Source organism: Eriocheir sinensis, chromosome 11 (assembly GCF_024679095.1).
Source record: "Eriocheir sinensis breed Jianghai 21 chromosome 11, ASM2467909v1, whole genome shotgun sequence".
Lineage (NCBI taxonomy): Eukaryota > Metazoa > Arthropoda > Malacostraca > Decapoda > Varunidae > Eriocheir > Eriocheir sinensis.
Window position 1 is genome coordinate 24286377 of NC_066519.1, and position 6057 is coordinate 24292433.

Consider the following 6057-nt stretch of genomic DNA (forward strand, 5'->3'; position numbering starts at 1 on the left):
CAAGAGCGAGGATGTGAAGGGGATCGAGGGCAATTTTGTGAAGCTTCATGAGGCTTCGGGGGCTTCAGTGACGCCCAATCTGCTTCATGAGGCACAGGGTGAGGGTCAGAGAGAGAGAGAGAGAGAGAGAGAGAGAGAGAGAGAGAGAGAGAGAAGAAAATGGTGAATGTGAGAGTGAGAAAGTAAGAGTGTGTGAGTGATGGAATGAGTAAGTGAGGAGGAGGATAGGGTGGAAGTGAGGATGGGCGGGAGAGAGACGATAAAATTAAGGGAGGGAGGAAAGGAGGGAGATAGTGAGAAGATGAAAGTGAGGATTGAAAGAAGGAAAGGCGGAAGGGAGGAACTGGGTCAAAATAAGTAAACGGAGGAAGGGAGGGAGGGAGGGAGCAAGAGGATAAGAGAGAGAGGGAGGGAGGGAGAGGATAAAAGTGAGGAAGGGAGAGGATAAAGGAGAGTGAAGGAGGCAGGTAGGAAGGTAGGGAAAGTGTAAAAGACGAGTGAAAGAAAGAATGAAGGAGAGAGAGAGAGAGAGAGAGAGAGAGAGTAAAGTGAAGGAGGAAAGGAGGCGGGGAGGGTCTTAGTAACGCAGTGAGAGGGAGGATAAATGTCAGTGAGGGAGAAAGGGGGGAGGGGTGTGAGTGGGATTGTGTGTGTGTGTGTGTGTGTGTGTGTGTGTGCTTGTGAGGTCAAGGCTGGTCACTAGAAGGTCAGGCGTCATGTAGCGTGGGTGTGTTTGTGTGTTTGTGCATGTCAGGGTTTGTGTATGTTTTCATTTTTCTATTCATATTTTTTTCCTTCCTCGTGTCTTGTTTTTTGCATTTTTCTTTTACGACAGCTTTTTTTCTTTTTTTATTCTTTTTTTTTACTGTTTTCAAGTTTCGTATTATTTATTCTCCATTTTTCCTTTCTTTCATCTCTCTTCCACATTTTTTTTTTTTTGTGTGTGTGTGTGTGTTTAGGTTAATTTTTTTCCTCCGTGTTTGTTTTTAATGGCCGTGATTAACGCAATGTTTGTCCCTAATGTGTTTGTTTGTCATTTGTCTAATTTTATGGCTGTTGTGTGAGGAACCATTGTATTTCTCTCTCTCTCTCTCTCTCTCTCTCTCTCTCTCTCTCTCTCTCTCTCTCACACTTTTGCACTATACTCTTTCATGTATTTGCATTTAATATCAGGAACCTCTTATTTCATGCACACACACACACACACACACACACACACACACACACACACACACACACACACTCCGTGGCGGACTGGTAGAGCGCTGCGCTGCCAGGCTTCATGGTCTGACAGGGCGGCGGTTCGAGCCCGCTCAGGCCGGATTCTTTCAGTTGACAAGGAGAGGTTACTGTCCCTCCTTGAGCAAGGGGGATGGGGTGTGTGGTGTGTGAGGTCCTGGCAGTACCCAGAGATCGACTAAATGAGCACTTGCTCTGTTGGGAGGGTACCTGCTGGCGATTACGAATCCAACTCGTGATCAGGCCGTGGTGAATTACACACACACACACACACACACACACACACACACACACACACACACACACACACACGCAATGCATTTTTATCATAACTCGAAGATAGTTTCGTATGCATTGGAATTGTTATGGCTGTTGTTGTTGTTGTGTTTCCTGCCTCATTGCTTTTGCATTTTTGTACTTTTGTTAAGTTTAATCTCGTCGTACTCTCATTCGGTTCTTGCGCATGTATTTACCACCAACGGCAGCAATAGCACGGGAAACAGCAACACTATTAACAAAAAGGCTTATAGCAGTAATGAAAAATAATGTTGGTCAGACTAAGTTAGGGAAGAAGGGATGAAGTGAGGGAGAGAGCAAAAGTATGGGAGGGAGGGCGGAAGAGGGTAAAAGTAAATAGAGGATAATACTGATGATAACAATAAAACAACAAGAGCAGTGATATAAATAACAACAAAATTAAGAACAAAACCAATACAAAAAATATATAATTTAAACCAACAGAGAAAATAGAACTCACCATAAAATATAGCAAAACAATACAGCACCCCAAAATAACTTACAAATCACAAAGATAACAAATTTAACACCAATATTATGAAGCAACAAATCCATAACAAACATAACACCATCACCATAATATGCATCACCACATTCAGCTAAAAAAAAAATGAAGAAAAGCTAAGGGGATGCGGTGGCTGAGTGGTTAGCGTGCGGGCGCGGCGTCCAGGGAGACCCGGGCTCCCGTCCCGCCCGCCGCTGAAGACCGCCCACCAACCCGGACTCTAGATACTCTCTCTAAAACGTGGATCAAAGATGAGCTCCGGGGAACAGCATGAGCCAAGCAAGATGGCGCCACTATAAACATTTGCCTGTGCCACAACGGGCTGGGGCCGACCATCAGGCCCCACCTAGACAGCCTGCCTACTCCTTAGGTGGAATGTAAAAATAAAGAAAAAAACATAAGAAATCAACTATCATCATCAAAAACAACACAATGCAAAACTAAAGCAACACAACTCACCTTCCTCCGGGGTTTGCAGTGTTGCCTTCACGCACAACAGCAGCAACAACAGCAACAGCAGCAGCACCAGGGGGGGGAGGGCGTTGTGGAGAACCCTCATGACGTGGAGTGAGAGAGGAGAAATGGGCACAGACTGACGTATCTTTCTTTCTCTCTTTTTTTCTCCGTTTTCCTTTTAATCTTTTTTTTGTTACTTTTCCTACTTATCTCATTCTCCTTTTCCTATATTTTTTCCTAGTTCTTTATTGTCGATGTTCTTATTGTTCTGTTTTGAAAGAGCGAAGAGAAAAAGACGCAAACTGTCTTATCTTCATCCTCTTTTTATCCTCTTTATTGTGTTCTTCTTACTCCTTTATTACCCGCATTATTGATATTCTTTATTGTCTTTTTTGGAGGAAAAGAGAGAATGAGAAAACCCATCTGCAGTTTCTCTTTCTTGTTGTTCTTGTTTTTTCCTCTTCTTCTCTTCTTCCTCCTCTTCTAAATAGCGTGTTTCTCTAAAGTTTGTATTGTCATTCGTATTTTGGAAGAAGAGAGAAATGAAGAAGACGCGCCTATTGGTTTCTCCTCTTGAGTCCTGCTTTTTATTTCTTTTTCCTCTTCCTCTTTCTCGTGTTTCTCTTATATCTTCTCTTCTTTCCTTTTCTCTTATTCTCCTTATTTTCTGGAGTGGTCTTTTATTTGTTTTTCCTCTTCCTCTTTCTCGTGTTTCTCTTATATCTTCTCTTCTTTCCTTTTCTCTTATTCTCCTTATTTTCTGGAGTGGTCTTTTATTTGTTTTTCCTCTTCCTCTTTCTCGTGTTTCTCTTATATCTTCTCTTCTTTCCTTTTCTCTTATTCTCCTTATTTTCTGGATTGGTCTTTTATTTGTTTTTCCTCTTCCTCTTTCTCGTGTTTCTCTTATATCTTCTCTTCTTTCCTTTTCTCTTATTCTCCTTATTTTCTGGGGTGTTCTTTTATCTATTCATCCTCTTACCCTTTCTCGTGTTTCTCTTATATCTTCGCTTCTTTCCCTTTCTCCTCGTCTCCTTATTTTCTGGGAGAGTGATATTAGACTTTATATTTTTTTTTCTTACTGAGATGTCATGTCACTCTTATCATATACTGAAAATTACCATCATTAACACTCCACTCTCACCACCAACACTGCCACCTCCACACGCAATCTCCTATTCTTCCACCACCTTCTCCACCGCTTCTTTTTTTTTACTCTCCCACTCTAGCTCTCCTCGCAATCACCGTTTTTCGTCCCCTTCTTCTTTTACTTCCTCCTTTTCCTCCTCCTTTTTTCTCTTCCCTTGCTTGCTTCCGTGATAAAATCCTGCTGACAATTTGTTCGTCTTTTTTTATATTTTTAGTTTTGCTTTAAATTCAATTCTCACCATCAAGGATGTTAATATTCATGTGCCGGTAATGACAGAGTTCTTGTTAGGGCAGAAAAAGTAGTAATAGTAGTAGAAGTAGTGTAGTAGTAGTAGTAGTAGTAGTAGTTGTAGTGGTAGTGGTATGAGTAGAGGTTGGGAGAGGAGTGGTAATGTAGTTGTAGCAATAGTAGTAGTAGTAGTAGTAGTAGTAGTAGTAGTAACAGTAGTAGTGGGAGTAGTAGTAGTAATAGTAGTACCAGTAGTAGTAGTAGTAGTTGTAGCAGTAGTAGTTATAGTGGTGGTGGTAGTAGTAGTAGTAGTAGTAGTAGTAGTAGTAGTGGTGGTGAAAGTTGAAGTATGTATAGTGATAATGTATGTAGTAGTAGTAGCAGAAGGAGCATCAGAAGTAGTAGTAGTAATAGTAGTAGTAGTAGTAACAGAAGTAGTAGTGGTAGTAATAGTAGTAACAGCAGCAGCAGCACTTACATTAACTTTTTTTCTTCCTTGTACAAAAATATCGGTCAAAACCGCACAGTTATTTCCACCTCCTCCGTGTCGTGTCTATCAAACGCGTGTACGTATCGAGAACCGCATACCGACACACACACACGCACACACGTACATGTACACTACCCTCCTCCTCCTCCACCCCTGGCCTGTGTGTGTGTGTGTGTGTGTGTGCGTGTCTGGCAGGGCGTGTATGTGTGAGCGTGTGCGTGTGCGTGTGCGTGCCGCCACAGCGCTCTCCGGCCAGCCTGCTCACAACACCTGCTGGAGGGAGACTGAGGATGGCCGGACCTCGCTGGCTGCCTCCCCTCACTCCCCCCGCCCCCCTCGCCCCCGCCCAGCGCCCCCCTTCACATCCCCCGTTCCCCCTTGCTTCTCTTCTTCCCCCCCCCCACTTCCCCTCTCCCGTTTCCCCTTGCCCCTCCTCGTTCCCCCCTCACTCCTCCCCCGTTCCCCTTCATTTGCTCCTCTCCCCCTGTCACTTCCCATCTCCCCCCCTCCACTCCCCTCCCTCACCATCTTCCTTCCCTGCCTCACCATCCCCTCACTACCCTTCTCTCTCTCTCCCTCCCCTTTCTCGCTCCTTTCCTCCTTTCACTCCCCTCTCTCTCTCTCCTCCATCCCTTTATTGCCCTTTTCTCCCCTTCTCCCTCCTTTCCCCCCCTCCCTCTCACTCACCTTTTCTCTCCTCCTCCCTCACTCACCACCCTTCTCTCCCCTTTCTCTCTCCCTGCGTGGCCAGCTGGTTGAGTTCTATGGTCGTTCATCAAACGGCCGCAGAAAACGTTACTGCTATCCAGGTGCCAGATTGGACGACATCACCGCAGCGTGCGGTGATGTCACGAGAAATGCCGACCGAAACACCCTCTTTGTCATTCACGCGGGGACAAATGACGTAAAGACAACCCGTTCCGAGGAACTGCTTGAGAAATACCGCCGCATGATCAAGCAATATAAACGTAAAACGGATGCCAGTAACATCATAATCTCAGGAATCCTCCCGAGGGTCGGTGCCGAATCTAGCTTTTACAGCAAGGCCTTCAGCACAAACAACAGACTTCAGTCTCTTTGCTCACAAGAAAACGTCCAGTTCGCTAACTTGTGGAACAGTTTTTACTACGATTCAGACTTGTTCCTTGCTGATGGTATCCACTTAAACCCTGTTCGAGCAGCCCGTTTCGGGAGGCTGCTCTGTGACCAAGTGGCTCTTCGAAAGCCAAAAAACGCGGAGGCGAGAACACCAGCAGCTCCACCGTAAGGGAGCACTCAACCCGCAAAACCCCTGACTCGAATCACATTAAAGTTTGCTATGTAAACGCTCGCAGCCTACGTAACAAATTTGAAGACTTAAAAGTCCTCGCAGCTACAAATCACTATCACATCATCGGAGTCACAGAATCTTGGATAGACACTTCAAATAGAGATTTCATTGCGGAATATAGATTACCGGGTTATACCATCTTTAGTCATGAAAGAGAGAACACAGGGTGGAGGCGTTATCTTTTATATCCACAACTCTCTCCGTGGACTAATAGAAGTGTTTGAAATGTTTAAAGGATTCAGTGATATTAATGCGGAAGATTACTTTACAATAGATCGATCAAATAGAACAAGAAGAAATCACAATTTGAAGATAAATGGTAAAAGATTTTCGTCGCACGAAGCTAAACACTTCCTCTTCAATCG

General features: G+C 44.3%; 1 long non-coding RNA gene across 1 annotated transcript; it reads right to left on the minus strand.

The window, feature by feature from the left end:
* Positions 1–1703: 1703 nt before the first annotated feature.
* LOC126997206 (uncharacterized) lies at positions 1704–4635 on the minus strand. The gene is made up of 3 exons (XR_007751950.1): positions 4351–4635; positions 2501–3604; positions 1704–2274 (listed from the first exon to the last, which is right to left on the minus strand). It is a non-coding gene; the product is annotated as an uncharacterized LOC126997206 (long non-coding RNA).
* Positions 4636–6057: the final 1422 nt, after the last annotated feature.